The sequence below is a fragment of the Leptonychotes weddellii genome, chromosome 6 (assembly GCF_054177405.1).
Source record: "Leptonychotes weddellii isolate Sample4059 chromosome 6, ASM5417740v2, whole genome shotgun sequence".
Classification (NCBI taxonomy): Eukaryota; Metazoa; Chordata; class Mammalia; order Carnivora; family Phocidae; genus Leptonychotes; species Leptonychotes weddellii.
In genome coordinates this window covers 45,737,231-45,761,304 of record NC_138374.1, presented here as the reverse complement: position 1 = coordinate 45,761,304, position 24,074 = coordinate 45,737,231, and the positions used below count along the sequence as shown (strand labels likewise).

The window sequence follows — 24,074 nt, the reverse complement described above, 5'->3', positions numbered from 1 at the left end:
CCCTTTCTACAGGTATTATATGTGTGCTTAATGCTCTGTGCATTACCTAATATTTTTATTGTGCTACTTCATAGTCCTCAAATTTATTATTTTTATGGACTGTACAATTCTTCATCAAATCGATGTAAGTACTATCCGTTACCAGACCATTTCCCTACCATTTCTAGATTTTAACCTTAGGTATAAAATACTCTTGCTTGTGTGTGGTTTGGTGGGTGTGGGTGTGTGTCAGTGTGTCTTAGAGTGTGTTTCTTTTCAATTATTTCCTTAGGAAAATTTTCCAGGGATGGGTTTATTGGATCACAGCATGTGGGTATATGAGCAGGTTTAGGTTCTGCATAAAAATGCCTAGCTGCCATTCTCTAGGTGGCTGTCCAGTCTGGATGAGTCATCCCACCTACCCTGACCAGAGAAAGGTTGTAGGTCAAAAGGGATACTTAACATTTCCAAGCCTTTCTTCGGGAATTGGCTCCCCCAAGTCTTACTGGTTGGTGTGGTTCTGGAAAAGAGGCTTAGATTCTGCAGGAGCTCCCACGAAGCATGCATTGACCTGCTAAGTTGTAGTCCTAGGGAATTATAGGTTCCCAAGAGCATCCCAAAAATTATTAGCAGCATGCAATCCTGATCAGTGTGAATGTGCCTTTAGACTGTTAGCCAAATCTTTGTGTAATACCAATCATCTACCTATAAAAGCACAAATATGTTATTGTTCTCAATAGGCAATTTAATGCAGTTTTGGGGAGGAAAAAAGAGAAAAGAAGATTACAAGCTGGCTGATCTTGCTTTTATTTCTCTTAAATCTATCCACACTTCTCAGGGGTTGTACTTGTTTAAAGATTGTATGCAACTGTGCAGTCTGTGTGATTTGGAAAGCAAATCAAACTAAATATGAAGTTTTCAGCATGTGATGTTTTTAAAGGATTTCATGCATTTATTTCAAATATACATTTCTTCCCAAGTAGTGCTAAACCTATAATCTTTTTCTTGTTACATTTCTTTTTTGGGGAGGGAGGCTGAGAGGGTGACTTAGTTTTGGAGTGGAAGGTTCCTATTAACATCTACCTCCTTCTTGTGCAGCATTATTCACAGCAGAGCTATTAAAGCTAATTATTTTCAGGTTTCTATCAAAGGGGACTATTTGAGCTGACAAAAAAAAAAAAAAGCATTTATTGGGGAGAAAAAATGGTCTGTTTAAATAAGAAAGGGATCATTGTCATGTGCACCCTACCTCCCCCTCTCATTTATTAGCCTTGCAGGGAGAGGAGGGGCCAGGAGACCCCTTGAGAGTCTGTGAGAGGAGGTTCTAGGGAGCTGTGCTCACTGAGATGCCTGGTACCCCAAGAAAGGTCAGTGCTTTTTTCCCCTCATTTTTGCAGCCCACCTGGGTTGCTCATTGCTCATTGACCTTGGAACTGGTGTTAATCTGTTATTTTACTTCTCATTTGGGTAATATTCGCTGACCCTTGGCATGTAATGGAACGAATACTGGTTGAGGGGCTGAGTGTATTAGTCAGGAGAGGGTAACTGCTGTTACAAACAGCCCCTGAATCTTGGTGGTTTAGTCACCCTCGGTGTACTGAAAGTGTCTGGGTGGAAAGTGAGGCATGCCCAGTCAGTCAGGGACCAGGGCTCCCTTAATCCAATGGCTCTACATTTTTCTTGGGTCTTAGAGGTCTTCACTGGATGGAAGCCAATGCATGGAGCAAGAGCAAGAATGTGGGGAACAGTCTGAATAATTTATGGACCTGCTTTTGAGGTAACATGCATCAATAATAACCCCATTCCACTGGCCAGAACCCAGTTATGTGAACATTCATAACTGAAGAGATTCTGGGAAATGCAGCTCTTAGGAGCTGAATTGCTACCCCCCCCCCCCCAATACCTGCCCTAATTCGTATGTTAAAGCCCTAGCTCCCAGTACCTCAGATTAACCTTATTTGGAAATAGGGCCTCTATAGAGGTGATAGAATGTAAATGAGGCTGGCAGGGTGAGCCCTAATCCAATCTGACTGTGGTCCTTATAAGAGGAGGAAATTAGGATACACAGGGAGACACCAAAGGTATGCATGCACAGAGGGACAACCATGTCCAGAGGGCAGCTGTTTACAAGCCAAAGAGAGAGGCCACTGTCACCTTGATCTTGGACTTCCAGCCTCAAGAACTGAGAAAAAATGTTTCTGTTGTTTAAACCACCTGCTGTCGTGTTTGTTATGGCAGCCCTAGCAAACTAATACAGCTGCTTAGCTGAGGTCCAGAAAGAACAGGGAATGCCTTTGGTGAACAGCAACCAATCTCCACCACACTGAGAAAGCTGGAGCACAGCCAGCCCTCTGGGTGTTCTTGGGCAGGTCTCTCCCTCCAGCGCTCAGATTCCTCATCTATCAAATGGATGAAGAAACTTAGAGCATCTTTGAGGGTCTCCCTGTGGCTTTGTGATGCAGCCATGTGCACAGACTCTCAAGCTGATGTCTGGGTCTGTGTGAGGTCCATGGTACCTGAAGCTGCCAAGCCCTGGGATTTCAGGTGAATACCTTGGTGACATGCTGTAGAACCCAGGTTTTAGGGTTCAATGACCTGGATTTGAGTCCCAGCTCTTCTACTTGCTATGCGACTTTGGGTAAATGAGGACCTTAGTTACCTCATCTTTAAAATGAGGTTCATAAAATATGGGTTGTTGGATTAAAGGAAATGATGAATATAAAGCGCTTATCCCAGGGCATGATACAAAGTAAAGGATCAATACCATTTTGTCTCTCCCTCCCTCTTTTTCTCTTTCTTCCTTTTTCTGTTTTGATGTTCTTTTTAATTGTTCTCATTTCAAAGTTCTGAATATGAAGATGGAGAGAGATTAATTTTGAAAGCACTTGCACTTATGATCTCATTTGATCCTCACAATACTGATAAAAGGCAGAAGAGGTGGTGTTGTCTTACAAACACAGAATACTGAGATAGAGAGGTTGTGGGATTCACTGCATATTACAGAGAGAAATGAAAATGGGATCAGAACTCACATCTCCTCTTTGCCCAGCACTTTGCTGTTATAAAAGGTACAACTTGGCTGTTCTGAGAATTTCTGGACTGAGGATGTGAAGACATGGTTCAGGAAAGGAATGCCTGAGTAATCCTGTTGCTGTCCGTAGAATTCCCTCCATGGGCAGTTGTTAGCTCTTCCAGAGGGGCCATCATGGAACTCAGGCCAGCCCACACCTCCCAGAGTGGGCCACTATTTTTTCAAGGGACAGTCAGTGCAGCTTTGTGATCTATTGTGTAAAAAGGTATGGTCTATCTACACCCAGGAGTAGGAAGAAAAGCAGGTTACGTGGTTAGCTTCTAGATGGTCCCAAATTATACTGACTTGACATCGTTTAGGACAACAGTTGACTTTCCCTTGCGCTCCACATCACTGAGATTTCCTCCACACTTCCTGGAGGCAGGGATTTGGTCTTGGAATCACGATTGTTCCTGTGTGTTTGGCATGCAGCAGCTCACATCTTCCCACTACCAGTGTTTGCTTTTGTAAACTGTGGAAGAGGGGCCCCAGGGCCAGGAGTTCCCACCACAAGCCATGGGTTAGGGAAGGAGGGCAAGGCTAGAGAGGAAGTGTGAGGAGGAGATAAGCATGTTACTGTTTTGGTTGTCTATACCATGCTTGAGCTTCTGGGCCAGGCCACTATCCTCATACTCAGAACTCATGATGACCAGAAGTGTTTTAAGAAGAAACTTGTACTTCACTTTTATTTAAAACAAGCTTTTCTAGTGGGATGACATTTTGAGATGTACTACAGACAGCTGGAGATCTTCAAGTTATAGGAAAATGACAATGTATTCAGCATTTCTGCTGTCTCTCTCTTGTAGGGCAAGTTATCTGTCTCTGTCATGGCTAATGGCAATTTATGCTGTCCATGACCAATCGGAAGAAAAAATATTCATATTTTTAAAAAGCATTGAGACAGATCTGTCCTCAGTCAGTGTCATGATCATACTACAAGGAAGGAAGTAGACTTTCCAAGGTCATGGTTTCTCAGTCTTTACTGGGAGGTTGCCATTTATTTATGATCTTATCATATGAGTTTTAAGATTAGGAGGAATTCTTATGGAGTCTTTTAAAAAGGAGAATTTGGAGTAGTGAGGGCAAAAGAAGCTGCTCAGGATCCTCTGTTTTTCAGGAAATAGGATACTTTTTAGCTTTGCCAGTGAGGGATAGCATTATCATCCAGAGATTCAGATGGAAAGAGAGATAACGCTTCAAGATGGGAAGCATTTTCAGGCCAGGGTGAAAATTAAAGCTGCCAAACCCAAGATAGGTATTACCAAGCTACAAAAAAAGATGCTTTAGGTTATTTCTCAGGACATACACACTGGTGGACTTGGCCCAGGTGTATAAAACTTGTCCTCTCACCTATACCTCCCACTCTAATAGTGAGAATGGAGCACCAGAAATTCTCAGCTCCTGAGGATCCTATTGGGCCGTTTACTTACTACAAAGAGGACACCCAGCACTGGGTGACTTAGGATATTTGCCAAAGATGTGAGAGAGTTGGTGCATAGAAGTTTCTCCCTTTCTTCTCATTCCATCAGACAGCCAAAAAGAGATGTTAGGTGCATCCTTTTGGGAAGACCTTCTTCTTTATTAATTTACCAAAGGTTCTACTCACTTATATCTGAGCCTCAGATTTTCAGTTCTTTCTCCACCGCCGCCCCTATATATTTACTAAGTACATGTGGCTCCTCAGAAGGCTTTGGGGTATAAAAGCTACTGAAACAAAGCCTCCACCTTCACAGGAGGCACTTTCCAGGGAAGATGGACTTAAGTCTTTATCTTAATTCTGCATTGATCTCTTCTATGGTGGTGAGGTGTCTTCAAATTTTTCCTCTTCTGGGTGTCTGATAAAGTATAAGGATACTAAAGATTGACTATTTTAAATAACTTGATTTATATGCCTTATAATCTCATCCCTTTCTGTTAATCACATTCTGACTATTAGAGTCAGATGGACAGAATTTTTCAAAGGAATTTTTAGACTGATTTTTTAAAATCTCAGATTGACTCTGGAAGAAAGAATCATAAGGAGTTAGGGTTGTAGCTATGTATGCCTCTGGAAAGATGGGGCAGGATGCATGTCTCCTGCCTCTCCCTGGGCTGCCCAGGTAGCCTCTGCAGGGAAAGAGTACAACACAGTCCAGAGGAGTAGGTCTATTCAGGTGTACAGGGGTCCTTGTGTGAATAGTCCTAAGTGCCTTTCTACAGTGAAGTCCCCATTGAATTGGGACAGTTGGGTAAAAAGCTTGTGGCTTCAATTAGCTGGACATCAAAAGAACAATATTCCATTAGAAAAACAGTCTTCTATTTTTGTTAACTGACTGCTGAGGCAAGGACTTCTAGTACTATGTTGAACAACAGTGGTAATAGTGGACATCCCTGCTGTGTTCCTGACCTTAGGGGAAAAGCTCTCAAGGAATGTTGAAAAGGAAAACCAAAACTGGTGGCATCATAATTCCAGACTTATAGCTCCATTACAAAACTGCAATCATCAAGACAGTATGGTACTGACACAAAAACAGACACATAGATCAATGGAACAGAATAGAGAACCCAGAAAGGGACCCTCAACTCTATGGTCAACTAATCTTTGACAAAGCAGGAAAGAATATCTAGTGGAACAAAGACCTCTCTTCAACAAATGGTATTGGGAAAATTGGACAGCCACATGCAGAAGAATGAAACTGGACCATTTCCTTACCCCATACATAAAAATAGATTCAAAAGGGATGAAAGACCTAAGGTGAGACAGGAATCCATCAAAATCCTAGAGAAAAACACAGGCAGCAATCTCTTTGACCTTGGCTGCAGCAACTTCTTGCTAGACACATCTCCAAAGGCAAGGGAAACAAAGACAAAAATGAACTATTGGGACTTCATCAAGATAAAAAGCTTTTGCACAGCGAAGGAAACAGTCGACAAAACCAAAAGACAACTGACAGAATGGGAGAAGATATTTGCAAATGACATATCAGAAAAAGGGCTAGTATCCAAAATCTATAAAGAATTTATCAAACTCAGCACTCCAAAAACAAATAATCCAGTCAAGAAATGGGCAGAAGACATGAACAGACATTTCTGCAAAGAAGACATCCAAATGGCCAACAGACATATGAAAAAATGCCCAATATCACTCGGCATCAGGGAATTACAAATCAGAACCACAATGAGATACCATCTCACACCAGTCAGAATAGCTAAAATTAACAAGTCAGGAAATGACAGATGTTGGTGAGGATGGAGAAAGGGGAACCCTCTTACCCTGTTGGTGAGAATGTAAACTGGTGCAGCTACTCTGGAAAACAGTATGGAGATTCCTCAAAAAGTTGAAAATAGAGATACCCTATGACCCAGCAATTACGCTACTGAGTATTTATCCTAAAGATACAAATGTAGTGATCTGAAGGGGCACCTGCACCCCAATGTTTATAGCAGCAATGTCCACAATAGCCGAACTATGGAAAGAGCCCAAATGTCCATTGACGGATGAATAAAGACTAAAGATAAAGAAGATGTGGTGTATTTATACACACACACACACACACACACACACACAATGGAATATTACTCAGCCATCAAAAAAATGAAATCTTGCCATTTGTAATGATGTGGATGGAACTAGAGAGTATTATGCTAAGTGAAATAAGTCAATCAGAGAAAGACAATTATCATATGATCTCACTCATATGTGGAATTTAAGAAACAAAACAGAGGATCATAGGAGAAGAGAGGAAAAAAATAAAACAAGATGAAACCAGAGAGGGAGGCAAACCATAAGAGACTCTTAATCATAGGAAACAAACTGAGGGTTGCTGGAGGGGAGAGGGGTGGAGGGATGGGGTAACTGGATGCTGGACATTAAGGAGGGCATGTGATGTAATGAGCACTGGGCATTATATAAGACTTATGAGTCACAGATCTGTATCTCTGAAACCAATAATACATTATATGTTAATTAATTGAATTTAAATTTTAAAAATAAACTATGGGAAAAAAAAAACAGTCTTGACATCATTATATGTAAACCAAAGGGAAAGACCTGAAAACTCTGGGAAGGAAGAAAGAAAAATAAACAAAGTGAATAAAATTCTCTCCCAGGACATAGAGACCACGCTATGACTCAAATCCAGAATCATCTGGTAATGATGGAAATGGGTCTCCTTTAAAAAAAATGCTATGGATAAGTCATCTACTGTCAGTTTTTATAATGGTAGGGAGTAAGGGGAAGGGCTGACTCCTTTAATTAGGTTGGTCCTTACCTGGGAGGAATTTTGTGAACTTCGTGGCACAGAGCCTTCTGTGTAGGGCACCCGTGGTTATTTGATGCCGGCTCTGAGTTTTGCTCTGTAGTTTCTGAACTAATTTCCCAGTGTTCTTCAGTGTATTTTTCAGTTCACCTAGATCAGTAGGTCTCAAGTTTTTTTCTTTCTCTTCCCTTCTTTCTTTCAAAACAGACATGCTATTATTATTGCTGACCCAGTATGTTTATTCAGCCAATTCTCCTTTTAGGGACTGTCTCTCCCATCCTCTTCCCCTTATAAACTCTTCCCATCCTTCATGGCCCAATCCAGACCCTGTCTTCTATGAAACACTCTTATGAAATTGGGGCCTCAGTTAATTCTCATACCCTAGAGCTTCCCTTTAACTACTCCCTTCTAAACCACATTATATTTTCTAATATTTGTGTGTATCCATCTTGCTTTCTCAACTGGCAGAGTAGGGAATGTACCTAATATATCTTCTGGCCCAAACATAGGGGTGGTCCTAAACTACTCTCCTTGGTATTTATCATCTTTCACTAAGTAGGGCTGCATTGAGATAATCACCTTCTTCCTCATGGCCAATCACCAGGGAAGATCCAGCATGCGCCCAGCAGTCAGTTCTCCTACCAAGTGGTATCCTGAAAATATGTGTATGAGACAGTAGCCTGCTTTGGGCCAGAGGGAAATTTTGCAATTTATTTGGATGCCTGCTAGAGGTCACACCACAAGGCCATTGTCCACATATCAGCTTTGTCTCAGGAGCTGACTCATGTTTTTCATATAAATCATAGTGAGTTGCCCATTATAAACACCTTGTAAAACTCAAAAGGCTTTATGGCTGTTATTAGCTACTGCATTATGATTTATTAGCTAATTCAGACCGATGTGTGGATGAGTGTGCCCAGGGCACCATTTGTCTCATCTACATAAGTCAGAGCATGGAATGCGCTGTGCACTCAGAAGCAAATGCCTCTTCCAAAGGCCCATGGTGAGTCAGAGCTTGCTTATGCCTTAAATGAGCAGGTTAGGGATAACTTCTCGCAAGGTGGGCTGTGTCTCCATGCCATGACACTTCTACCCACGTACCCTGGGTGGGAAACATGGCTTCAGCAGTCAGTTTTCCTTTTAGCCATTCCATTAAATTGTTGAGAACAGAGAAGAAAATTGAGAGAGAAATATCTGGGATGGCCTGGTGGCCCCTTTATAATTCCCAGTATGTTCAGCATCAGATTTTGCAGCCTCTAGTTAGTAGTATTCACACTTAACACTTGTCCATTGTAAAAATAGGGGTATCACTATTGGATGGCCTATGGTGTGTTTGTTTATATAAAATCAGATATAGTCACAGAATGTGTGTAGGACAATATATGTTTTATATATGTATGTATGTTTATTAATGTGTTAGGTTTTCATTTTCTTTTTAATCCTACTGATTGCCTAAGATGGGACCAAAGAAATCCATCCATGTAAGCGGATCTGAGACTCAGGACAAAACTGGGTACAACTTAGATAATTAAGTTTGCAGTTTATTTGGGGGGGGAGAAAGGTTATCTACAGAAACACACTCATCTACGAAGCATGTTTGTATAAATGTAAATGCTTACCAGATGAGCACATTTATATGTTCACATATATTTACAATAGAGTTATTTATGCATTATGTGCATGCTCTGTAATGTGGACATTAAATACTCTCTCTTACCCTATTGTGTAGATTTCTGCTTCAATTAGCTCACATTTAATAGACTACATCTCCTCTTGCCTGAAGACTTCAGTGACATCATACTGTTGAACGCAATAGCGTGGAAATGAGATAGCTCTTTGCACTTCTAACTCCTACTCCCTCAGCCACCAACTACTGACTTGACCTAGTAGGGGTTTGCACTGTGCCCCTTCCCCAGCCCGTGCTCCTAGCCTGCCACTTTGGGGCAAGCTGTCCAAAATGAGGAGGTTTGCATTGGTCTCTGGTCTCATTCAGAAAACAATGATTTATTTGTTTCTGTTACGGTTAGTGTCTTTGCTCATGGATTTCTGGTATGATGAGCCAGGGCTAGTCAACCTTTATGCCTATGATTTAAAAAAATCTATCTCACATTTTCCATTAGTTTATTGCTCAGGTAGAATTGGTTTGGCAAACATGTATTGAGTAGTTACAGGGAACAAAGCTAAATGGGATCCAACTTATTAGAAGTCAGAGTAATGCAAATTAATATAAGAATAAAATATAACTTTGCATCTATGGGACTAGAACAATTAAAAAGCCAGCTAACAGCAAATGTTGGTGGGATGTGGGCCTATAGGACCCCCCATGTGCTACTGATAGGAGTGCAGCCGAGCAGTTCCATTCTAAGGTAATAGCCCAATGCCATTCTTACATAGGACCATAAGGAAGTGTGCATGAGGATTTTCATTACAGTGCCATTTGTGGTGGTGGAAAGCTGCACGTGACTGAGTTGGAGGTACCACTGGGAGATGGTGGGGGAGGCCTGCCTTGGAGAACTCTGCACAGTTAGAAGCAAGGATTCAGTGGGTGCACGGCAATGTGGGATAGACTATCAATTTTACTTTCTTATTCTCTGTATTCTTGATGCTCTGGCATCTGGAGCCTAGTTGACTCTGGAAAGACTCATCCTCCAGTGCTAACCAATTAGAGATCACAAAAGATAGCATGCCTTTCATATGAAAACTGACCAGTCCAGTGCCCTTCTCCAAACTGCCTTCTCTGTCTGGCTCTTATGCTCCAGGAGGGCAGTATTCGTCTCCCCTAATCATCCCAGAGTCAGGTGCCATGCAAATCAGGACAGCCCCTTTGCCTCAGAGCCTGCTGACACCATTCAAACTAGCCAGCCCTAAGCCTGCTTACCTTGCCCACCCCCACCCCACCCCCATTCCTTCCTGCAAAAACCACAGTAAAGCCTCTTGCCCATACTTTCCCCTCCTTCCTTCTGCCTCCTGACTGACCCTGGTGCTTCCCCCATGTGACCCTGCATGGTGTGGTGGGCATCCTCCTCTTGGAAACTGTAAATAACAAACTCTTTTCAATGGCAGTCATCTCTTGATCTGTTGGCCTCACCATACCTGATAATAAAATCTACATTTTAGAACACTGATGTTAAAAAATAGTGCTTAACTTAAAACTAAGAAACAAAATAAAATATATGCACAATACCATTTAAGTAATTAAATACCTTAAAACACTGTAAACCACAAATATATTTTGCAAGGACTCACTGTAACATCAGAGTGGGAGTGTGGGGTGGAACAAGGATTTAAAATGGGATAGAGAGGAGGAAAAGAAATGAATAAATAAAAGTGCAGCCTTGGGGTCAGTTAGGGAGGATGAATCACACACCTTGTCTGACTTCTGTGAGCTTTCAGTTTGGCTGTAAACATGCAGTTATCTACTAACATTGGACATGGGCCCATGGCCATCTCTGGACAGCCCATGCTCCAGGGATCCAGGGGTAGGCAAGAGCTTGCTGGAGGCTGCATGCTTTGGAAGATACTAGTCCCTTTCAGGTCCATGACTGCAGGATTTCCCCACGTCTGTTCCAAGGTGGACTAATTTTTTGAGATGCTGCACCTAAGAGGTTTCTACAATGAAATAAGGTGGGAGTGATGCATCCCCTCTCCCCTTAATATACCTTGGGGATATCATCAAAGGCTCTAGGGAGTATTGTGGGAAGTTGGTTGGAACTCAGCAAATTTGTTTGACCATGGAATCTTCCTCAGTAACCCTTCTTTACCTGGATATTATAAGAAAGACGAGGTTCAGGGGTGAACCTCTGAGAACCTCAGATCAATCATGGCTGAAGCCTTTTTGTCTAGCAGAGGGCTTGGCACATGGTGTGTTCCCAAGCAATGTTTAGGACCCGAGGAAGGCATGTTTGTATGACCTGGATGAACAGTTGGAAAAAGGGAAAGCTTGGTGCAAGAGGAGCCCTTGACTTCAGTACCCCCTCTTCCAGCATCCAGAGGGCTCAACAAGGATATTAGACTTTTTTTTTTTTTTTTCTGAATCAGAAAGATGAAAGTTCAAGTCACAGCTTCTAACCATTGTGGGCTTCAGCGAGTCCTTTCAACTCTTTCAGTTCGGTGCTCTCATCTGCAAAATGCAGTTAATAAAACTTCATAGGTTTATGGTAAGTGTTAGAAATCATATATGTAATATCTGGAACATAGTAGTAGCTTAATAAAAATGAGCTCTTGTTAGAATTATTACCAGAACTATTAATATCTTAAATCTTCTATGAAGATTAATTGTGAACATATTCACTGCTAACTAAATGAACACAGAAGTGGCTAACTCAAGGTCACATAGCTCGTAATTATTATCAGAACTGGGACTGGAATCTCCTTCTCTTAGGTTCTGGTTCAATGTAATTTTCATTGCACTGTACTGAGAATCCTTTTGCCTATTTCATGATTCAGAGGAACTTGGCAAATCTCTTTTGGTGTGCTGAATGGACCATTCCATTGTGGCATTGGAGACAGACACATAATGGGACTCAGAGGCCATGGGATGCCACAGGGATTGTGGTGTCAGTTGTGTTCTGCATCCTTGTTAATAACCTAGAAAAGGTTGTAAAGAATATGCTAATTAAATCTGTATATTGCCCTAAATGGAGAGGTATTACAAACTCCACCAATGACAAAGATGTGACATAAAGGGACCTGGAGCTGTCAGGCATATGGACAAGAAATCACTAGATGAGATTCAGCTGTAGTAAATGCATCCTAATACATCTGGGGACAAATAATCCGAAACACAGATATTCAATGGGAGGAAGATATTTGGAAAGCAGTAAATGCTGAAGGGGACCTGGGGGATAGTGGACAGCAAATTAGATATGGGTTTTCATTGTGTTAGTCCAACAGAAATTGGTAATGCAATCTCCCGCACTGTATTTTCCACAGTCCCCTGGAGCAGCTGGGAGGAGAAAGCCTCATTTGCTAGCCAAGATCAAGTATGCTTGCCCCACGCATACACTCCTGCAGAATGGCCTTGCTGGGGCTGGGGCTGGAGTGGAGGCGGAGGCCACTTTACTACCCCATGGCCCCTACTCTACCTTCCTTTCTCTTAGCTCCAGCCCTGCCTGGTATTCTGGGAAGCCAGTGCTTCCCATGATCTTTCTGATGTGCTTTCTGGGGATAACTAAGGGAGGACAGTCCCATGGAGGACAGCCTTCTGGGCTGCAGGGAAGACTTGATTCCAGGCATTCATTTCCATGTCACTTAAACATCTCCTGGCTCTTTTCCCCTACCCCACCAAATTCTCCTCCTCATGAAGGATCTCACCAGAAGATAGCCTGTCTGCAGACAGGAATGTTTAAGGAAACACAAGCTTCTGTCCTCAGCACCTGTTCCAACTATAAGGGTCAATAATTGCCTCCTTCTACCCCCATACCTCCTCCTTCTCTTTCTCATGCTTCTCATCGCCTGCCCCCTTTTTTAATCTACTCGAGCTTTAAGACTGCTCTTGACATGTATTAAACCACACTTCCCTACTGGGGGCCAGTGAAGATATATTCTGATTTTCTTCTAGCCCCTACCTACACCCCATTCCCTCAAGAAGGCACAGCACTGCCTGAGTTCAGAGCATTTCAGTGCATGTAGGGCCTGTTCAATGGGGTGACCAGAGATCCCTTCCAAACCTTTATAAAAGAGTCCTACTCTTGCCAAACCACATTTTCTACCTTTCCCTCTCTGGGAGATGCTCAGCTTTCAGGAAATCCTTCAAGGACTGCTTGGCAGTGGGCTATGTCCATGACACTGGTAGAAAGCAGCTATAGGCTGGTGAAAGTCTGAAGCTGTTTGCAAGACTGGGAAACTTCACTGCTTGTTTCTTCAACAAAGCCCTGGCCTTGCACTCAGAATGTGCTTCATCATGTTCCTCATCTGGGTTTGCATTCAGGGTAATTTAGCTTCAGCCTGCCATTGTCACTCAACACTCCTAAGGAAGTGGCCAAGTCTAAAGTTATGTCTTGAATATTTTTTAAGCATTGCACTCAGTAAGTGTTCACTGAGTGACTTTTCTGTGCCTACCACTCTGCTAAGTATTTGTGTGGGGAGGGTTGGAGAAAGGAGGTTCTAGTCTCACAGAGGGTCCTGAATGAAAGAGGCCTCACTGTGGAAGAATTTGAACTTTCAGTCCTGGTGGGTCATAGATATAAATGGATGGCAGCTGCCAGCACAGTGATTTATGAGTGATGTGCCCAGCCAAAGGAAGTCAGGCACACTTTGGAACTGTAGACTGCTGTGTACAGGGCATCTTAGTATATTTAGCAAATGAGATTGCAAACCACAGAAAAAAAGGCTGAGTGGGCGGAGAGGAAGAACATTCCCTGGCCAGAAACTTGCTGAACTTGGAGGGCCAGGGACTAGAGGCTTTGCAGAGGTGGGGAGAGATGTTCTTTGGCTTGTCCTAGACAAATAAATCACCCCTGAGGAGATGTACCAAAAGCCAATTATATGGAGTGTTTTCTTGGAAAATCATCTCCCAGGCCCTGTAAATCATCCTTAGTGCTGGCGGGCATTCCGATCTGCCTGGGGGGTGGGTGGCATGCCAGTGCACGCCCCCCAGTGTCAGGTGGAGGAATTACAGAGGGATGCTCATGTGATCGCTGGAGAACCATCAGGTGCTGCCTTCCTCCAGGAAAGCTGTGTAGAGCAGAAAGAACTATTTGTTCTGGCCTAGGAATTGCAGGGCTGGGACTCTAAACCAGGTTTTGCCTGTGACCTTCAAACCGTCTACCAAGTAGAGTGGGGACTGGATTATTCATAAGATTTCTAGAAACTCTGATACTTATGCCCTCATGTTTTCTTATAACTTCCACATAGGATAAGCATTTTCATCTCACACCCCGTCCTGGTTATTGTCCCAGGGGAGACAAAAATCTCCATCTACTATGAAAAATCAGTCACAGAGGCATTTTAGGGGGATGGCTGGGAATTCTCTAAGCTAGGTCATCAGAGAAACTATAGAAAGAGCTTCTAGCATAGAAAAGAAAGAACTTAAGGGGATGCCAGAAGGCCTGTGTTCAGTATCTGAAGGGCTTCAAGTGGAAAAGGGCATCAGTGTCGGCTGTTCCACTCCAGAGGCCAGAAACAGGACCAATGAGCCAAAGATACAGAGGCTCAGGCTGAAGCCCAAAAGGAGCTAAAAGATAAATTAGCAACCATTCTGCAGCTCAATGACACAGACTTTGATTTGCCCAGTATTTGAGAGAACTCTTTAACTATCAGAGCTGCCCAATAGTGGCACCTAAGTCTGATGGAGGAGAGAGTGAGCTGTCACTGCTGTAATCTAGCAGAGAGGGTGTTTGGTTCTGCCCCGTCCATAGTTGTCTTCGGTCACTTGAGGAGGATGTGGCTGCCCGACCACAGTGGGGAGAAGCTCCCTGCCCCAAAGTATCTTCCTCTTCCCCACAAAACTTTGTTTCTCTGATTCAGGATAAGTTTGTTTTTCTCTAGGAGAGTTCCATTAAAATGTGTGCTCTCTTTGGCGTATCTTGTGACTTTGAGGGTGGGGACTGAATTGGTTACCAACAAGCAAGATGGCTCTAAGGGGAATGGAATGTAAATTAGGAACCAACACACAGTTTCTGAGTAGGAAGCCAGGCAGGGGGCAAGCACCGGCCCTCAAAAGGGAAGTCTGGTGGGCACCCAACTTGCTTCCTAATTATTTATTTTGCAAATAGCCATTCAATTCCTTATGGGTCTGTCAGTGAGTTTACCTAAACCTTTTTGTAATATGTTGGTCATTTCGGCCTGTACCAACCCTTGGGGCAATAAGTTTACAAGATTGATAAAGTAATTCCTCCATCATCTTGAAATTAACTCCTTTACCTAATCTTCAAGATTCTCTTCCTCCTTCCCATAGTCTAGGATAAAATGAACAATGTTTTCATTTATCCTTGCTGTGACTTTATTGATTCTGATGGGATCCTTTCTTAGTCTTTGACTTTCTTTCTAGACACAAGTCTTCCTACTTGTTCTCATTAACTTGATATGACAATTCTCCTGTCCCTGTGATTAATTCCACATACACCAAACATTTTTTTTTTTTATTAAGTTCCTACTCTATGGATATCATCGAGGGAGTAGACATTGAGGCTGGAAATGAAAAAGACGCTTTGCTTGCTATTCTTGGTACAGAACTGTAGCAGCACCAAATGAAATGCAATGCCTAGAGTGCTGTACCCCGGCACCGGGAACGTGCACCACAAACACCAGCCCTTGTTCACGAGGTCGCTTTTATCTCCCTCCTGTTGTGGATAAAGTCACTGAGACTCTCAGAATTTCAGTGACTCCCCCAGTTCCTACAACTGGCTGGTGATGGAGCTGGCATCTGAATCTCGTCCATGGCCTGCGTCCTTGCCATGGGACAACTCTTCCTCCCTGAGTTCATCTGTCAGCAGAAAGGCAAGGAAACATTCATGATTGAAGAATGAGTTCAAGAAGTTAAAAGTGCTAGTAAAGAGTGAAGATATTTTATAATAAAATAAATAGGAAGATGAAGTAGGCAGTTTACCAGTGTCCTGGGATCCTCAGCAGCCACTGTGGGTGGGAATCTGAGCTGTTGGTATGCACAGTCAGAGTCAGGGCTCTGTCTGGCCCTGGACATCAAATGGTAGAGTTGACACAAGGCTCCAGCTCAGTCATCCTTGTCTGTTATGTTTGGAGCAGCAGCTCCGCACGAACCCATTAACTCCGAGATTTCAGCCAAAGCCTTTTCCTTCCCCGACCCCTGGGCGAGAGCGCGCGCAGTTCTGCATAGAGATGATCGGCTTTCCATGTGCGTGAAACCACTACAGCTTGTCTCCCCATCTTTCATCACCTAAATGAGGGCAGTTTGTGTTTAAGAGTAGAGAATCGGGAACATAATGATGGATAAATTATAAGTTTGAGGATCTGAAAAGTCAAACTGTGTAAATATGTATTTTAAACCACAAACAGAATGTTAATGCATCTTTCCCATTAACTCACTAACTGAAATTACAGAGTGTAATGTGAGCCAACGCCCACGGGTTGGTTATGATGTTTTCAGATTTAGAACAGCAAATGATAAATGTCCTTCCCTCAGACAAAGAAGCGATTGACACAGCTTTTCAGTGTAGTCACTGACGATGCTGGCGATGGAAAATAAACTGAGCGCTGGGGAGGAGGGAGATCACAAAATACCCGGAGAAGCCGAACGCAGGCTCCTGCTAAGCTCTTCCTGGCTACTGTGGAGCATCTCTGGGCCCAGGGCAGCCCCTCCGAGTGCTGGAGATTTGGGTGTGGTTGCCCAGTGAGCCTCCCTGCATTAGAGGATGGGCTTGTTTTCTTACGCATTAGCTTTATCTGGCTAAGGGTTGGTGGCTGGCAGCTGAAGCGAAGCCAATCTCACTTTGGCTAGGTTTGGTTTGAGGATGTATGGTTTTCTTAGCAGCCGTTTCATTGTGAGGTTGCTTATGGGTGGCAGTATAAAAGAGGGGTTAAGAGGATGTGGGGAAATTGGAACCTTTGTGCACTCTTGGTGGGAATGCAGAACGCTATGGAAAGCAGCGTTATGGTCCCTCCAAAAATTAAAAGTAGAATTGTAGTATGATCCAGCAATTATACTTCTGGGTATAGACTCAAAAGAATTAAAAGCAGGGTCTCGAAAAGATATTTGTGCACCCATTTACAGTAGTTAAGGGGTGGGAGCAAGCCAGCTGTCCAGTGACAGATGAATGAATAAATAAAATGTGGCCTGTGAATACAGTAGAACATTACTCAGCCTTAAAAAGGAAGGAAGTTCTGACACATGCTATGACATGGCTGAACTTTGAAGACATTATGCCAAGTGAAGTAAGCCCGTCACCAAAAGGTGAATACTGCGTGGTTCCATTTCTGTGAGATAAGTAGAGTAGTCGGATGCATAGAGACAGAAAGTGGAATGGTGGGTGCCAGGAGCTGTGGGGAGGGAGGAACGATGAGTTATTTAATTGATTCAGAGTTTCAGTTTTGGAACATGAAAAAAGTTCTGGAGATGGGCCACACGGCACTGTGAGTGTACTAAACACTACCGAACTGTGTACTTAAAAGTGGCTAAAATGATCAATTTTGTGTTAGGTGTATTTCACCACAATTAAAAATTTAAAAAAAAATAGCATGGGAGAAAGATTAAGAACATGGTCTTGGGAGGGAGAGGGATCTGCACTCAAATCCTGGAGCTGCTACTTACAAGCGGTGGCCCATGGGCAATCCACAGAAGGTACCCTCTGAGCCTCCAAAAGGTGATGCTAATAATAGTAACTCCTTCTTAGGGCTGTTGTAAGGATTAAATGAAGTAAGGTTTGTTGAACATTCATTCTGTATCTGGTACATAGCAAAGACCTCTAATAGGTATTAGCTGTTATTCCAGCTTCTGCTTCTCTTCTCTACCTGAGAGAGGGAACCTTGTTGGCACGTACTCCAGATGATGATGTTCCATCTCCAATAGGTTCTGAAGCTCCGCTCCTCTTACCCTGATAACCCTGCTTCTGGACATCCAGATCCTGCTCATTCAGCAGTGCCCAGCCTCATACCTCATCCCTTGTGTGAAATCCGCTGTCACTGCTCCAGTGAACTTTAATAGTTCAAACAACCATACACCTCATCTGTCCATTTGCTGAGGGCCTACTGTGAGCCGCAATGTTGGGAACACAGTGGGAACAAAACCCAGTCCTTATTCTCAAGCAGATCACAGTCTAGTTTTTGTCTACCCTGTTTCTTTGATGCTTATTGTTGTATGTGTTATGTGTGTGAAAGCCCTTTTTCACCTTGATATTCTAAGTTGTCTCCACTAAAGTGCTTAGCCTGACTTAAATTTGAAGGAACACAGTCACACTGACTTCTTTGAGTTAGGCAGCCCCACAGAGGAAACTAGCTCATGTGCGGGTTTAGAAGAATCCTAGTGCCAGGAAGGACTTGCATAGAAAACCTGGGCCCGTTACTCTTCCCAGACGTCTTGCCATCATCATCAAGTGGTGATTATGAGTTTTTCTCTGAAGGAATATAGAATAATTGGGGAAAGACAAAACAGTAGTGAAATACCCATCAATCTGGAAAAAAAATAACAGCATCAGGTTTGGGCAAGGATGTGCAGAGAGAAGAACACGTGCATATTCCTGGGACCTGCTCTCATTGGGCATCAGTTGATCAAAGTAAAACCTGTGCTCCAGCAGTTTTACTCCTGGGTGTCAGCCCTAGACAAGCACTCATTCTGTGTCCATAGAGACACAAGGTGTGCATAAGGCTGTTCACTGCATCATATGGAGAATACAGCAAAGAAGTAGAAACAGTGCCTAGTGGGTTGAATAGCATTTCCCCCAAATATTAATGTCTACCTGGAACCTCAGCATGTGACTTTATTTGGAATAAAAGTCTTTGCAGTTGTAATTGAGTTAGGAACGGAGGTGGGGTCCTTCTGGGTTGAGGGGGAGCCCTAAATCCAATCACTATGTCTTTATAAAAGAGAGGAGGAGAGGGAGATTTGGATATAGAGACATGGAGAGAAGAAGGTCATGTGAATATGGAGACAGAGACTGGGGTGATGTGGCCACAAGCCAAGGAATGCCCGGGGCTACCAGAAGCCCGAAGAGGCAAGGGAGGATTCCCCCCCTAGAGCCTTCAGGGGGAGCACGGCCCTGCTGACACTTTGATTTCAGACCTATAGACCTCTAGACTATGAGAAAATAAATTTCTGTTGTCTAAGCTACCTAATTTGTGATACTTTGTTACAGCAGCCATAGATAACCAATGCACATGTCAACTGCCCCTCAATAGGGGAGCAGGAAAATAGAAGGTAATTTATTCATACAACAGCATACTATATAACAGTTAAACAAATTTTCACTCTCAAAACACAATATTGGGTTAAAACAAGTTGCAGAAATATATAATTCCACTGTATCATTTATGTAAATCTGTTTAATAGTATATACTGTTTATGGATACATACTAATGAAGTAAAATTATTCAGACGAACACGGGGTGTGATATATTAACCTTGGGATAGTAGGTGACTCTTTGAAGGGAGAGGTAGATGGAATGAGGCACAGGCTTTATGTTTATTGGAAGTGTTTTACATTTGAAAGAGGGAAAATTTGAAGTAAGTCAGGTAAAAAATATTAACCTTTATTTAATAGCAGAGGGTACAGAGACATCTATATATTTTTTCTATCTTAGAATTGTTTTGTATTTTAGATTTTTTTTAAAAAAATTACAAAGTGAGGAAATATGTGGCAGATCCAATGTTGAGTATATGTGAGATACCAAGAAATATCAGTTCCTTTACTTTTAAGAACAACAGATTTTGAGACCCCAGGAAGCTATGTGAATTTGAGTCTGGTGATGGGGAGGTTAGGTAGGCGGGAACAAGTTAGAGAGGAAAGGGGAAGGACTTTGGATTCATTGCCACCATTTACGTGCTGTGTGACTTTGAACAAATAACTAAACTCCATGGGCTCACTTTCCTCCAATGTGAAATAATATCTACACGAAGGATGGCAAAATAGCAAGTGCTCGAGAAATGTTAGTATCCTTCACTTTGATGTTATGCTTACCCCAAATTGTCCATGCTTTTAGTCTGTGGTGGGTCCCCTGAAGGAAGTGTGTGTGTGTGTGTGTGTGTGTGTGTGTGTGTGTAAAATCTTGGAGTAAATAATAAGATACCCAGGGCTGCCTTTCTGGCCAGAACTTAAACTCTATTAATGTTTCTTCATAAAGACTAATTCCCTTCCCTTTGATCTTTTAACTTTGTCCAGTTTTCCTCCATGCCTTAAATCGAAGGAATGGAAAGTAGATGGGATGTCCCAGAGAAGGTGACATCTGATCCAAGTGGAAGCTTGATAGTATGGGTATTTGTGTCCCTCTTTGTTAGCCTGATGCCCTTGGGCACCTCACAGTCAATGAGGGGGGCTCCCCCTGTTCATCCCACCCTAGGGGCTGCCTTCCTGATGCTCCCTCCTTGCCATGCACCTTCCATCCTAACTACCGCCTCCCCCTGCCCAGTCCTGCCACTACCGCCCCTTTCACTGGCTCCTGACACTTTCTTGGCCTCTCTAGGCCCTCAGCCAAGCAACCCTAGAACATATTTCAGGAGTGGGCTTTGGCATTTTCAGGGCCTGTGGCACCATTTGGCCATATGCAGATGGGCAAGGATTATTTCCCCCCTGAAGGTTAAATGGTGACCCTTAGTCAATGTTTAGCTAGTGTTCACTTAAATGATTTCCCCTGGTTAATGAGTCATGTGCAAATTAGTTGAGGACTTTCACACCCTGCAGGTGAACTGGGGTGGTAAGAACTGGTCGTCCTGAAATTGCATTGCGTTATATAGTCTATACAGTGAGGGACCTGCTTACACACCTTTCTGGCTCTTAGATCCTAATTACAGAAGTCAATTGGTAGGAGAAAGCCTGCTACACTGGAGAACCACCAGATGAGGACCTGGATGCCTGCTTTTCTGAGCTGCCTCAACCTTCCTCCTCTCCACGTTCAGAGGCCTTGTACCACCTCTCCTTCTCCGCCCCAGCCTCCCAGGTGTGTCATTCCCAAACTGGCCAAGGCTCCCTAGAGTGCCACGGCAGATTCAGAGGGATGCTACAGAACGTTCTAAATGTTTGATGGCAATGAGGCAGTGTGCGACATCTGTCAGACACGGCATGAACTAGAAATGCAGGTAGTTCCCACTTTCAGCATTACATCATGGTACATTTCTCTCCATTATATCATACCTTCGCAAAGGATTGTCTCTGCGGCTGTTGCTGTGATTAAAAAAAAAAAAAAAAGTGTGCACAGTATGAAAATCATAGGGAGCAGGAAATGCAGATGGCAGTGCCCACTACGAATGATTCCAAGGCCTGGCAAGTTGTGCAGGACCCAACAGGCACACACATCCCCTTAGCAAAGCAGTGTGGGCTTTGAAGAATGAAATAAAAAAATCTTTTCTTTCAATTTATGTGTGTTATTTTTGTCAAATGGCTATTAAGTTATTAGGGCATAAATGCTTACTAAGTTGTTCCATAAAATGGAGCTGTAGGTATTTCTTTTGGCCTTTGAGCTCTCCGTGAAAAACATTACTGAGACACTAAAGGCACCGTGAACTGAGAAAGTTGGAGAATTTTTGTTTCAGCTAAAGATGAGCTCTCTTCCCCTTTGCCTCCATCAGACCTCCTGCCAGCAATAGTCTTCCTCCTGGACACAACACCCCAGCCCCTACATCTCTCTCTTACCAGTAGCTCCTTCTACCTGAAATAGAAAGTTTCATTGATTCTTTAAAGAAAACAAAGCCTTGCCCGACTTGACCACCACCCTCTGCTCCACGATCCTCTCTTCCTCTTCCTCCTCCATCTCCCTCTTTCCTTCACAGACTGACTTAAAAACAGCCTTATCCAACTCCTTTACCTCTTACATCATGTCCATTTTCCTAAAATTCATCTGGCTTTTGCCCCTGGTACCATATTCACCAGCTTTCCCTAGTGTCACTGCCAAGTTCCAGAAAGCCATATATGGTTTCTTCTCAGTCCTGATTGATGTGCCCAACATCTTCCAAAGCTTTCTTCTGCCTCACTTGCCCATTCATTATTCCCACATCCTTGCCACCTCTCCAAACACCCTCAGCCTCTTTATCAGGTCCCATCTGTCTTTCACTTGTTCACATGGATATCTGTGAGCCTCCATGGCTTCCTTGCCTCTGCTCCCCTTCTCTTCCCTGCTTCCTTCTCTGTTGGTGAGCTCATCTTCTCTTTAAACATACATTGCACGAATGATCCCTTCTCCCAGCCAGCAAACCCGTCATTGGCCATATCCATCCACATCTTGCCACAACCCTGAAATGTCCATGTCCCACTCCTTTTAAGACTCTCCTCAAATTGTCTTTGTTTGAAGAATCCCCTCCTGGTATCCCTGGAAGGTTTTCCTGTATTTTCTGTCCATCCCCAGAACTCTCTGACACTGTTCTTACTTCTTCACTTTCATTTAGTAGTTTCCATGAACACTGTTCTCCATCTCCTCCCTTGGATGTTTCATCTGTGCCCCAAACATCAGGTCACCTTTTCCTTCTCCTTCCTTCATCATCCTTTATATACATTCAGTTGCAATGTTTGAACAGTTGATACATTCCAGTTCCTCTCCTTGTGTTCTCCTCTTTTCATTTATCCTGTCCTAGTTAAAATCCTATTTTCCTCCCAATTAACTGACCCCACCACCTCCAGATTATCCCTGGACGAGCCCCACTTAGACTACACAGTGCTACTCATACAGTCAACCAGAAGTACAATTTCACATGTGCCTGTTGGACCTTTCTTCCCTGTGTAGGTCTTTAGTAGCTCCCCAGTGCCAACAAGTTCAAACTCCCCATCCTAGCTCTTACTGATCCTTGTGATTTGGCCTTGATCTGCCTTTCCAACCCAGCTTTACTCAGGCACCTATATCATAGTTGCAATGGACTGAGGTCTCACATTCCCCCTATCTGATGCTTTGACTACTGCTGGTTCCTATTCCTAGAACATCTTCAGCTCTCTCTTTAATTTATCAGTGTTGATGCTCTCCTTGAGTTCCCCTCTCCCATAGAGCTTTTGGGGAGCTCAAGCCTCCTCCCCATGCAACCCCTAAAATGCTCAGAGGTCTTTGAAGACACAGGCTATCTCACACATTTTTGTATCCATTATACCATCTGATACTTTACCTCACACATAGTAGGAATGTAGTAAACATGAGTTTGGAATGAGCGGTACTTTTCAGAAGAGATAGTCTAGAATTTGGCCTCCCATGAACCCTTACAGATACATTGTGAAAGGTCTATCTATAGGTCTTTCCTGAGCTTGGCCTCTGAAATGGAAAGATATACTACAAATACCTTGATTCCTTTGGTTTACTAAGTAGAGGTCTTTTATTTTCCCCTTACGTAATTAACACATGCATATTGTAATAAATTAGAAAATAAATGTCACAGAAAGAAATAAAACTTAAATATAATAAGCCCATCTAGAAATAATAACTGGTCACATTTTGATATATTATCAGAGTATTTTCTGTAAACTTATATTTATGAAACAAAAATAGGATTATATTTTACATATTCATTTAGAATCTCTTTATTGCTTAGGAAAACTATACTGAAAGAGAATAGATTAATAAAAAGTACATATTATTATATATTATAATATTTCTTATTCTCAAATGTTTAATTTTTAAAGTATATGTTACATCTTTGTTCCAGGAAACTATCTATAGGAGTTGTCCATAGACTGGTGCCAGTCTACAGATGATTAAAGTTCCATAAGTATAGAAATCGCAAGTAAAGCATTCAGAAAATTGAAAGGAATGTAACATTTCCACATCAAGTAATTTCATTATGGAAGCTATTTTTAATACAGTAAAATTGCATAGTAAATGCTCATCTTAACAAAAATAACAACTATTAAAATCATTCCAAGTTTTACACATACATGCAAATCCCCCATCTCCTCAGTTTTTCACATAAATGGGAAGACCAAATCCATATTATTTTTCCGGTGAATCTTTTCACATGGTAGATGTCTTTCCAAGACATAGAGAAAAATAGAGATTTATTTAAAAGTCAGATTTATTGAGAAATATCTTACATACAGTAAAATTCACCCTTTGTAGTGTAGAGTTCCATGAGTCTGGACAAGCATGTGCAGTATGGTAACTGCCACCTCATTCAAGGTAAAGAACAGTTAAATCTTCCTGACAAATTACCTTTTGTCCCTTTTGTAACTAGTGCCACCATCCCCACTTCC

General features: G+C 42.6%; 1 protein-coding gene across 4 annotated transcripts in view; it reads left to right on the top strand.

The window, feature by feature from the left end:
* LRMDA (leucine rich melanocyte differentiation associated) overlaps positions 1 to 24,074 on the top strand; it is a 973,173-nt gene that overhangs the window by 571,538 nt on the left and 377,561 nt on the right. The gene's annotated exons all lie outside the window — the stretch shown is intronic.